Here is a 12,681-nt window from a genome sequence, read left to right as displayed (position 1 = left end):
GACTCTGCCACCTTGACCTGATTATTTAACCCTTTTGAACTGGAATTTCCTCACCTATCAAATGGCGATAATGTTTTTATTTTAAAGTGCTGGAGGGGCGCCTGGGTGGCTCAGTCGGTTAAGCGGCCGACTTCGGCTCAGGTCATGATCTCGCGGTCTGGGAGTTCGAGCCCCGCGTCGGGCTCTGTGCTGACAGCTCAGAGCCTGGAGCCTGTTTCAGATTCTGTGTCTCCCTCTCTCTGACCCTCCCCTGTTCATGCTCTGTCTCTCCCTGTCTCAAAAATAAATAAAACGTTAAAAAAAAAAAAATTTTAAAGTGCTGGAGAAATAATGTTTAAAGTACCTACCAAAAGTGTCATGAACAGTAGGGGTTTAAAACATACCTATCGTTTAGCTACATTTTGCTATATTATTTGTAACTTTTTGCTATTATTTGTATTATTATTTACAACAATAATATTAATATTTACATTGGTTTAATATTAACCATTAATATTTACACTGGTTTTTATTTACATTATTTTTGCTATATTATTTGCAACTCCACCTTTTGCAAATAACTAATGTGTACACACAGTTTTAAATGCATCTAGGCTATCATTTACACTTCATAACTACCCTGAAAGGTTATGTAATAATAGTGGTACGCTTTTTTCAATTTGACAGATGAGCAATGGAAACAAGAATAGAATGAATTGATGTGCCAAATTTTAACAGTTAGTTAAATGTACAGGTGAGCCTGAAACACACTCCCAACCCCCTCTCCAGAAGCCTTTGCCCCTCACAGAGCTTGTGTTGCTAAAGGAAATGGCCCTTCTCAAGGGCTATCTCCTTTCACCAGAATGTGGAATAATATGAAAAGAAATAATCTCTCTGAGATGGGAGTGTGATTAAGGACAACTAAAACGGAGCAAAGCATCTTTGCTCGACTCAGAATCAGAATAAGAAGGGGCACCTAACTACCCAGCCACTTAGAATTTATCAAAACAGCAAACTTTTCAGAAGGACCTAAGTAAAGGAAGCCCCACAGAAGGCAAGTAATTTCACAACATGCTATTTAACTAAAGGGAATCTTACATACCACTAAGTCCAACTTTCCCATGTACAGACAGTGAATCTAAGACCTGGAGAAGGGAAAGGACGTATCTGAGGACAAAAGAGTTTCACTATGCCAACCCTACTGTCACTGAATGGCCTGAAAATAAGGTCACTGTAGAGTTCATCTGGTAACTGTCCATCACATATCAACACAAGATGCTGTCTTTATCGTATTCCTGTGTTTTCAACTTTAAACCTACGTGTTTTTCTGTCTCCAAAACTATAGTGAATGGCCCCAAAACATCTTAGTCATGTGTGTACTTCCACAGGCTTGGTAACCAGTTAGTACCCCAAAAATACTTCTCATAAAACACAGTGTGATCCAGGGTGCATAAGGTTGGTTTAACGTACAAAAAAGATCAGTCAATACACCATATTAACAGAGTAAAGAACAGAAAGTGTAAGATCATCTCTACTGACATATAAAAAGCATTTGACAAAATCTAACAGCTTTTCATGATAAAACATTCAAGAAACCAATAATAGAAGGAAACTTCCTTAATGTGATAAAGGGCATCCACAACAAAACCCACACCTAGTATCATACTTAAATTGGTAAATAATTGAATGCTTTCTCCCCAAAATCAGGACAAGAAAAGAATATCTGCTTTTGCCACCTTTATTTAACATTATATTAGAGGTTCTAGCCAGACCAATTAGACAAAATAAATAAATAAGTAAATAAATAAATAAATAAATGCAACCAGATTAGACAGGAAGAAGTACAATGATTTCTATTTGAGGTCACATGATCTTATATATAGAAAATCCTGAGGAGTCCACACATACACACACACATGCACACATAACTATTAGAATTAATAAACGAGTGCAACCAGGTTGCAGGATACAAGACTAATACAAAAGATATAAGATCAATACAAAAATCAACTATATCTCCATACATGAGCAATGAACAATCCAAAAGCTGAAAAAATTTTTTTTCATTACATTTACAATAGCATCAAAAAGAATAAAAGAAGTGTAAGACTTGTACAACCTTGAAAAAGAAGAACAGAGCTGGAAGATTCAAACTTCCCAATTTCAAAACTTACTACAAAGTAGTTGTAATGAACACAGTGTGATTCTGGCATAGAGACAGAGAGGTAGATCAATGAAACAGAATTGGGAGTCCAGGAATTAACTCTTATATCTATGGTCAAATGATTCTGACAAAGTGCCAAGATAATTTAATGAGAAAATAACAGTCTTTTCAACAAGCGGTGCTGGGACAACTGATTATCCACCTGAAAAAGTATGAAGCTGGACTACTACCTCATATCATATGCAAAAAGTAATTCATAGCTCTAAATGTAAGAGCTAAAACTATAAAACACTTAGAAGAAAACCTAAGTATAGATATTCATGACCTGGGACTAGGCAATTATTTTTCATATATGGCACCAAAAGCCCAAACAACAAAAGAAAAACTAAATAAATTGGACAACAGCAAAATTACAACCTTTTGTACTGCAAGTGAAAGCAAGAAAGCAAAGAGAAAATCCACAGGAGAAAATATTTGTAGATCATATACCTGATAAGGGACCGTAAGACTACATAAAGAACTCTTACAATACAAGCATACCTCATTTTATTGTACCTCATACACCCTGTGAGGACAATTTTTACAAATTGAAGATCTGTGGCAATGCGGTGCCAAGCAAGTTTATTGGTGCCATGTTTCCAACAGCATTTGCTTGCTTTGTGTCTCTGTGCCACATTTTGGTAGTTCTCACAAAATTCCAAACTTTTTCATTATTATTATATTTATTCTGATGATCTGTGACCAGTGATCTTTCATGTTACTATTGTCATTGCTGTGAGGTACAACAAACCATACCCATATAAGATGCAGAACTTAATCGATAAATGTTCCATGTGTTCTTACCACTCCACCAACCAAATGTTCTCCCATCTCTCTCCCTCTCTTTGGGCCTCCCAGTATTAAAATTAGGTCAACTAATAAGCCTACAATGGCCTCTAAGTATTCAAGTGAAAGAGAAAGTTGCATGTCTGTCAATCTAAATCAAAAGCTAGAAATGACTAAGCTTAGTAAGGAAGGCATGTTGAAGGCTGAGGTAGGCTAAAAGCTAAGCCTCTTGTGCCAAACAGTTAGCAAAGGTGTGAATGCAAAAGAAAAGTCCTTGAAAGAAATTAAAGGTGCTACTCCAGTGAACATGCAAATGATAAGAAAGTGAAACAGCCTTATTGCTGATATGGAGAAAGTCTGACTGGTCTGGACAGAAGATTGAATCAGCCACAACTATGCCTTAAGCAAAATCTTAACCCAGACAAAAGCCCTAACTCTCTTCAATTCTATGAAGACTAAGAGGGGTGAGGAAGCTGCAGAATAAAGTTTGAAGCTAGCAGAGATTGGTTGATGAGATTTAAGGAGAATAGCTATCTCCATAATATAAAAGTGTTAGGTGAAGCATGAAGTGCTGGTGTGGAAGTTACAGTAACTTACCCAGAAGATGTAGCTAAGATAATTCATGAAGGTGGCTACACTCAACAACAGATTTTCAATATAGACAACACAGCCTTCTTTAGAGGAAGATGCCATCTAGGATTTCCATAGCTAGAGAGGAGAAGTCAATGCTTGGTTTCAAAACTTCGAAGGACAGGCTGACTCTCTTGCTAGGGGCTAATGTAGCTGGTGACTTTAAGTTGAAGCCTGTGCTCACTTACCATTCTGAAAATCCTAGGGCTTTGAAGAATCATGCTAACTCAATTCTGCCTGTGCTCCATGAACGGAACAAAAGCTGGATGAGACCACATCTGTTTACAACATGGTTTACTGAGGATTTTAAGCCCACTATTGAGACCAACTGTTCAGAAAAAAAGGATTGCTTTCAAAATATGACTGCTCATTGACAGCGCACCTGGTCACTCAAGAGTTCTGATGAAGACATACAATGAAATGAATGTTTTCATGCCCACTAATACAATACCCATTCTGTAGTACATATATCGAGGAGTCATTTCGACTTTCAATTCTTATTATTTAAGATATACATTTTGTAAGGCTACTATAGATACTGATTCTTGTGATAAATCTGGGCAAAGAAACCCTGAAAACCACTAGAAAGGATTCACCATTCTAGTGAATCAGATCTTAAGGCTCCACCTGTAACTCTAGTTCTCTTGCTCTTTCCACATCTGTACTTATTGCTACAATCTCATGATAAAACTTGAACAAACGAGGAGTGGCTTCTTACGGATGAGCAAAGGAAGTATTTCTTGAGATGGCATCTACTCCTGGTGAAGATGCTGTGAAGACTCTTGAAATGACAGAAAGGATTTAGAATATTATATAAACTAAATGGATTAAGCAGCAGCAGGGTTTTGGAGGATGGACTCCAATTTTGAAAGAAATTCTACCAATGGTAAAATGCTAGCAAACAGCATCTCATCCCACAGAAAAATCGTTCATGAAAGAAGGGTCAATCAACACAGCAAACTTTATCATTGTCTTATGTTAAGAAATTGCCACAGCCACCCTAACCTTCAGCAACCATCACCCTGATCAGTCAGCAGCCATCAACAGGGAGGCAAGACCCTCCACCAGCACAAAGATTACAACTCACTAAAAGCTCAAATGATGGTACACATTTTTAGTAATAAAGTATTTTTTTTCTTTTAAATAGGCTCCACACCCAGCATGGAGCCCAACATGGAACCCAACGTGGGGCTTGAACTCACACCCCTGACATCAAGACCTGGGTGAGATCAAGAGTTGGATGCTTAACCAAATGAGCCATTCAGGTGCCCCAGTAATAAAGTATTTTTTAATTAAGGTACATACATTGCTTTTTTAGACATAATGCTATTGCACACTTAATAGACTACAGTATAATGTAAACATATTTTTTTATTTTTTTAAAATCTTTATTTATTTTTGAGAGAGAGAGAGAGAGCACGAGCAATGGAGGAACAAAGAGAGAGGGAGACACAGAATCTGAAGCAGGTTCCAGGCTCTGAGCTGTCACCGCAGCACCCGATGCAGGTCTTGAACTCAAGAACTACAAGCTCATGACCTAAGCTGAAGTCGGATGCTAAACCGACTGAGCCACCCAAGTGCCCCATAAACATAACTTTTATATGCACTGTGAAATAAAGAGATTCATTTGGCTCACTTTATTGTAACGTTCATGTTATTGCAGTGGTCTGGGACCGAACCCACAGTATTTCCAAGGTATGCCTACAATAGCATTGGTGGTATCATGGTGAGCATAGCTGCCTTCCAAGGTAAGTCTATAATAGTAAAAAGACACCCCAATTTGAAAATGGACAAAGGAAAGGCGTCTGGGTGGCTCAGTCGGTTAAGCGTCCGACTTCGGCTCAGGTCACAATCTCGCGGTCCGTGAGTTCGAGCCCCGCGTCGGGCTCTGGGCTGATGGCTCAGAGCCTGGAGCCTGCTTCCGATTCTGTGTCTCCCTCTCTCTTTGCCCCTCCCCCGTTCATGCTCTGTCTCTCTCTGTCTCAAAAATAATAAAATAAACATTAAAAAAATTTTTTTAAAAAATGGACAAAGGATCTGAATAAAAATTTGTCCAAAAATATACAAATGGCCAATAAGCACATGAAAAGTTGCTCAACATCATTAGTCATTAGGGAAATTCAAATCAAAATCATAATTAGATTTCACACCCGCTAGGATGACTATAATAAAAAAGATAGACGGGGTGCCTAGGTGGCTCAGCCAGTTGAGTGACTTTATTGATTTCAGCTCAGGTCATGATCTCAGAGTTGTGAGATTGAGCCCTGAGTTGAACTCTGTGCTAACAGTACAGAGGCTGCTTGGAATTCTCTCCCTCCCTCTCTCTCTCTCTGCCCGTCCCCTGCTCACTCGCTCTCTCTCTATCTCTCTCTCAAAATAAATAAACATTAAAAAAAAGATAATAACAAGTGTTGGTGCGGATGTGGAGAAATAAAAGCCATCATATAATGCTGTGGGGAATGTAAAATGGTGCAGTTCTTTTGCAAAAAGTCTATAAGTTCCTCAAAAGGATAAAAACAGTTACCATATGATCAAGCAATTCCACTCCTAAATATATACTTAAAATAAATGAAAACACGGCACAAAAACAGACACTCAGATCAATGGAATGGAATAGAGAACCCAGAAATGGACCCACAAATGTATGGCCAACCAATCTTTGACAAAGCAGGAAAGAATATCCAATGGAATAAAGACAGTCTCTTCAGCAAGTGGTGCTAGGAAAACTGGACAGTGACATGCAGAAGAATGAACCTGGACCACTTTCTTACACCATTCACAAAAATAAACTCAAAATGGATTAAAGACTTAAATGTAAGGCAGGAAGCCATCAAAATCCTTGAGGAGAAAGCAGGCAAAAACTTCTTTGACCTGGGCCGCAGCAACTTCTTACTCAACACATCTCCAGAGGCAAGGGAAACAAAAGAAAAATGAAATATTGGGACCTCATCAAAATTAAAAGCTTCTGCACTGCAAAGGAAACAATCAGCAAAACTAAAAGGCAACCGACAGAATGGGAAAAGATATTTGCAAACGACATATCAGATAAAGGGTTAGTATCCAAAATCTATAAAGAACTTATCAAACTCAACCCCCAAAATACAAAGAATCCAGTGAAGAAATGGGCAAAAGACATGCATAGACACTTCTCCAAAGAAGACATCCAGATGGCCACCCGACACATGAAAAGATGCTCAACATCACTCCACATCAGGGAAATACAAATCAAAACCACGATAAGATACCACCTCACACCTGTCAGAATGGCTAACATTAACAACTCAGGCAACAACAGATGTTGGCAAGGATGCAGAGAAAGAGGATCTCTTTTGCACTGCTGGTGGGAATGCAAACTGGTGCAGCCACTCTGGAAAAGGGTATGGAGGTTCCTCAAAAAATTAAAAATAGAACTACCTTACAACCCAGCAATTGCACTACTAGGTATTTATCTAAAGGATATAAGTGTGCTGGTTTGAAGGGGCACATGCACCCCAATGTTTATAGCAGCGCTATCAACAATGGGCAAAGTATGGAAAGAGCCCAAATGTCCATCGACAGATGAATGGATAAAGAAGATGTGGTATATATATACAATGGGGTAATACTCGGCAATCAAGAAGAATGAAATCTTGCCATTTAAAACTACGTGGATGGAACTGGAGAGTATTATGCTAAGTGAAATTAGAGAAAGACAAATATATGACTTCACTCATACGAGGACTTTAAGATGCAAAACAGATGAACATAAGGGAAGGGAAGCAAAAATAATATAAAAACAGGGAGGGGGACAAAAACATAAGAGACTCTTAAATGTGAAGAACAAACAGAGGGTTGCTGCAGGAGTTGTGGGAGCGGGGATGGGCTAAATGGGTAAGGGGCATTAAGAAATCTACTCCTGAAATCATTGTCGCTCTATATGCTAACTAACTTGGATGTAAATTGAAAAATGAATAAATTATTTTTAAAAATAAATGAAAATACACATCCACGCAGATATTGTACATAAATGCTCATAGTAGCACTATATATAACAACAACAAATTAGAAACAACCCAAATGTCCATCAAATGATGAATGAATAAATAAAATGCGGTATATCCAACCATGGAATATTATTTGGCCAAAAAATCACCAAATATCATTCAGCAATAACAAGAAATGATACGTGTTACAACACAGATGAACCTCGGGGCACGTGAGTGGCTCCGTCAGTTAAGCATCCAACTTTGGATCAGGTTGTTACTTCACGGCTTGTGAGTTTAAGCCCCACATCAGGCTCCTCACTGACAGTGTGGAGCCTCCTTGGGATTCTCTCTCCCCCTCTCCCTCTCTCTCTGCCCCTCCCCCACTCATGCTCATGCGCTCTGAAAATAAATAAAACTTAAGAAAAAAAGCAACATAGATGAAACTTAAAACCACGAATGAAAGAAACAAGACACAAAACACTACATATTGAATGATTCCATTTATATGAAATGTCCAAAATAGGCAAATCAAGTCTATAGAGACAAAAAATAGATTAGTAGTTGCCTAGGGCGAGGATGATGAGGATAGAGAAGAATGGTTAAGAGTCTGCTAATGGATACAGGGTTTCTTTTAGGAGGATAAAATGTTCTACAACTAGATTGTGGTGATGATGATACAAGTCTGTGAATATACTGAAAAAACAGTGAATTGTACACGTGAAGTAGGTGAATTTTTCGGCATGTTAATTATATCTCAATAAAGCTGTTAAACACACACACGCACATACATACACAGTATGGTAAAATGGCAAGAGCACCCACTGGTCTTAAGAGTCAGACCGAAGTTCAAACCCTGGTTCCACTACTCACTACCTGCATGAACCTGACTTTTCACTGAATCTATTTTCTTTATTGGTAAGATTAGGATAATAATAACAATTACTACCTTTACAAAATGGCTGGGAAATGAGGTAAGAAAACAGACATGAAAGCGCTTTGCATACAGCTGATCTCCTAAGATACTTATTTTCTCTTCATAAATATTTCTTGTCACTAGACCAAAATAATCTTACTGACCAAAATGAATGCAACAAGGAGAGAAGGACATTTTTCTCATCTAAGTTAAGTAACTCTGTGGCATTTTCCCATAAGCTAAAAGGAAAATGAACAGACCCCCAAATCTGAGTTTAAAAGCAGGCACTCAGCATGCAGTCCTGAATAAAAAAGGGGGTATAAGTAGATACTCTAATTGCCTTCTTCCTCTGCATTCAAAACCTACTTTCTGTTTTAATCAGTATACCCTTACCACATCACCACTGAAATAGGAAGTAGTTGTTCAAGAGAGATAATATGATTCAGAAGTTCTGGGTTGGCAAGGAGAATGAGGCTTCCCTGGTTTTTTCTAGATACTTATCCTGTGATTGGAGGCCACACCAGGACATCACTAGTGGAAACCAAGATTGAAATTGAGAAAAGAATAGTTGTTTAATAGTTTTGTTTATAGAAGGGAGAACTGAGGGATTTGACTACAGCCACACAGCAAGACCATACAGTCCCAATCATATGATAGGTATATAGAAAGAAACACGATGTCTTACAAAGAATTCTAGGCCTGAGGATAGGAAAAATCAAACCTAGTCCCAAAATTGCTACCAAATTGCTGTCTAATCTTGAATAAATCAATTTGATTCTCAGTTCCCTTCCTATATGCCTATTGATTCAGAAATTTCACAAATAAAAGTAATTACTGCATGCAAGGCACTGTGCTGAGATATTGTGGTGAACAAAACAGTCTGTTTACACATAAGTCTACACTTATGGAGCTTACAGAATAGAACACTGCAGAAGACAGTAAAAATATAAACAAGCCAATTATTTCATAATTACAACTTGTGACATACAGCCAATGTCAATCAGGAAGTAAGAAGTGGGTTAGGAGAGCACATGTGCAAAAGAAAACCTCAAATCAGAAGGAGCTCCTCTCAACTCTTTCCATTACAAACAGGGGCTCAGGATTCTCTGCACATGTCACCTGACTGCCTGCTGCTTTGTGTGGCTGGAAGCATCATGGTCAACCACAAAAAACATAAAACATACATATAACAAATGCCAGGCAGCTCCACCAGTTTCTCCCCCTTTCTGTCCCTTAGTCTCAGTTTCTTCAGCTACGAAATGGAGGTAATACTATCTACTTCACAGTATTGTTTTGGGAGATAAAATAGGAAAAAGTACTCTAGAAACTAATCTCCAGCATACCCCCAGGGCCTCGTACAGAGTTAAGCACACTATAGCTTCCCATCTGTAAAGTTATGGTAGCCCTACATCCACCTCACAGGTGGGTTAAATGAGGTCGTGAGGATTAAATGAGATAACATATATGTAAGGTACTTAGCAGAGTCCTTGACACATAACAACTGATAAAAACATCAGCTGCCATTAATTCACTTAACCTCTTCCCCTCAGTTTCCTCATTTGTGAAACACGAACAATAATAGTACCTAATTCTTAGGTTTACTATGGAAATTAAATGAGCTAATATATTTGAAGGCTTATAACAGTACTATACAAGGATAAAATTATATTATTACTATTATTATTAATAACTTTATCTTTGAGCTTTCTCTACAGTTTGCATGTATATAGACCACTGGTTCTCAATCAGGGTTGATTTTGTACCCCCAGAGGACATTGGCAATGCCTAGAGACATTTTTTGTTTGTCACAACTGGAGGGAAGAGTAAATGCTACTGGCATCCAGTGGGTAAAGAACAAGGACGCTGCTAAATACCTTAGAGGGCACAGAACAATCCCCCAGCCCAAACACAGACTTATATGATCCAAAATATCAAGTCTCAAGGTGGAAAAACTTCAATATAGCTAAAGAAATCAAACAGTTCTCTCTTCCTCCTCCTCTGAAATGCTATTTTATTTGGATCTGTCTTTTTTTTTAAGTTTTTTTTTTAATGTTTTATTTATTTTTGAGAGACAGACAGAGTGCCAGCGGGAGAGGGGCAGAGAGAGAGAGGGAGACCCAGAATCCAAAGCAGGTTCCAGGCTCTGAAGTACCAGCACAGAGCATGATGATGCAGGGCTCAAACTCATGAACTGTGAGATCATGACCCGAGCCGAAGTTGGTCGCTTAACCGAGCCACCCAGGAGCCCCTTGCATCTCTCTTCTAGGTTTTATTAAACAGGTACAAAAGTTTCAGACAGAAACAGGTTTTAGAGAGGCCCTTTCTTTACCAAGGCTAAAATGGGCAAGTATTTTACAAAAGAACTGAGATTCAGGATGAAAGCCTGAACCGGAATGCAGGTCTCCTAACTCCCAGACTAGCTATCCTTCCATGGAGCTAACTCAGATAACTCTGCAAGCACTTTCTTTCCCTTCCCTACTCCTTCTACCCTTCTCCCTCTTCCTCTCCCTATCCCCCCTTCCCAGATTTGGATCTATTTCTTTTCTAGTATCATCAGAAGTCAGAGAGAGGGGTGACCTTTCTCCCCACCCTCCCACTTGCCTACCTTTAGAAGGACCTGCCCTCTGGAGCTCCAGTCTGGGCTTTGGACCAGAGGCCAAGAACCCTTCCTATTTACCTTTTTTCACAGGGGTCAAGCTCAGCTGCTTTGGCCACCACTCTCTACTCTCTCCCGAGGTTATGCAGGCATTCTTCCCGAAAGTATAACTTGAGTCAGACAACCTGGAGTATTTCCTTTTCTCTGTCTATGGGAATGAACTAGCCTTAGGGAGGGGCCACAGGCAAGTTGTAACAGCTGACATTGGACTTTCTTCCCAGGAAGTGGTTTTGAAGAGAAAAAAAAGACTATGAGTACCTTGGTGAGAAAAAAACATGGAAAAAGAGTATGTAAGAGAAAAAGACTACGGATGGCTTTCACAGGGTACTCAGCCACATACAGGACATCTCAAACATTTCTCATGTCTAATTCACACCAGTACTTAGAGGACAAATGCCTCCTCCTCAAGAAAGCCTCCCACGGCTACTTCAGCCCATGAAAATATTAAGCAAGTGCTCATAATGTGCCGGCCACTCTAGTAACTTTATCTCATTTAATCTTCACAACCTGACATAATTATTTTCCCCATTTCAGAGGTGAAGAAAATGATGAGAGGTTAAGTAACTTGCCTTATTGCTTAGCCAATAAGTAGCAGAGCTGCAACTTTTCCCCAGATCTTTCAGACATCAGAAAACTAAGCTCTCAACTAAGTTACTAAAAATGATTCTCAAGACAATTTCCCCTTTCTCTGAACCTATATTGCATTTACTATCTATATCACATATTAAGCAATTAATTTCAGGCATCAGATTTGTTCCGGACACTGTGCCAGCTCCGGTGAATAAAAGATATAAATAGCAGGCAGTCTCTTCTCTAAAGCAGGGTTTCTCAAACTGTTTTGACTACAACCTACAGTAAGAATGCAATTTATATGGAGACACAGTACACACACACACACAATCTATAACTATAAAACTGAAATACAAGTTTCACAAAACAGACTTTGCTCTTTCTATATACCGTGTGTTCTGATTTGTTTTCTGGCCTATTCTATTTGGCTTTTTAAAAATGTGGTCCAATGTGTACTACATTAAATCTACAATCCATGAGTTATGACTTACATGGTTTGAAAAAACACACTGCCCTTGAGAGCTCCCAGGTTAAAGGGGGAGATAAGATATGAGTAATAGTAAAATTACAATAACAGTAGTTAACATTTCAGGAACTCTTATTGTGTGTCCAGCACTCTGATAAGCACTTTACATGAATTATTTGAATCCAAAATCCAACCCAGCCTGCCTGTTTGAATCCAATGTCCATATTCTTTTCACCATACCACACTGCTTGTACAGCATGAGAACCATAATGAGAAACATTTCCATGAGGAAATGGGGATGGGGGGAGGGAATACTCAGAAAACTTCACAAAAGTGAAGATTTCTGAGTTGTGTCTTGAAGTATAAATTTTCAAGAATTTGGCACATGAACTCCTGTAGGTTTGTGGATAGAACCCTTAACCTTCTCTTGTGATACTGAAAAATAGCATGTTATTTTTACATGGAAATCTATGAAATTTTTAACTGATGCTCTCTCTCCTAATAGAAATCTCA

At 38.7% G+C, this 12,681-nt stretch overlaps 1 protein-coding gene and 1 pseudogene across 1 annotated transcript in view; one reads left to right on the top strand and one right to left on the bottom strand.

Annotated features, from left to right (window-relative positions):
* The window catches only part of PAK1 (p21 (RAC1) activated kinase 1), a 152,711-nt gene that overhangs the window by 98,107 nt on the left and 41,923 nt on the right, over positions 1 to 12,681 (bottom strand). The window lies entirely within an intron of this gene.
* Positions 3,072 to 4,183, top strand: LOC107179329 (annotated as a pseudogene).

Source organism: Panthera tigris, chromosome D1, assembly GCF_018350195.1.
Source record: "Panthera tigris isolate Pti1 chromosome D1, P.tigris_Pti1_mat1.1, whole genome shotgun sequence".
Classification (NCBI taxonomy): domain Eukaryota; kingdom Metazoa; phylum Chordata; class Mammalia; order Carnivora; family Felidae; genus Panthera; species Panthera tigris.
The sequence above is the reverse complement of the archived record's forward strand: the minus strand, read 5'-3'. Positions and strand labels throughout refer to the sequence as shown.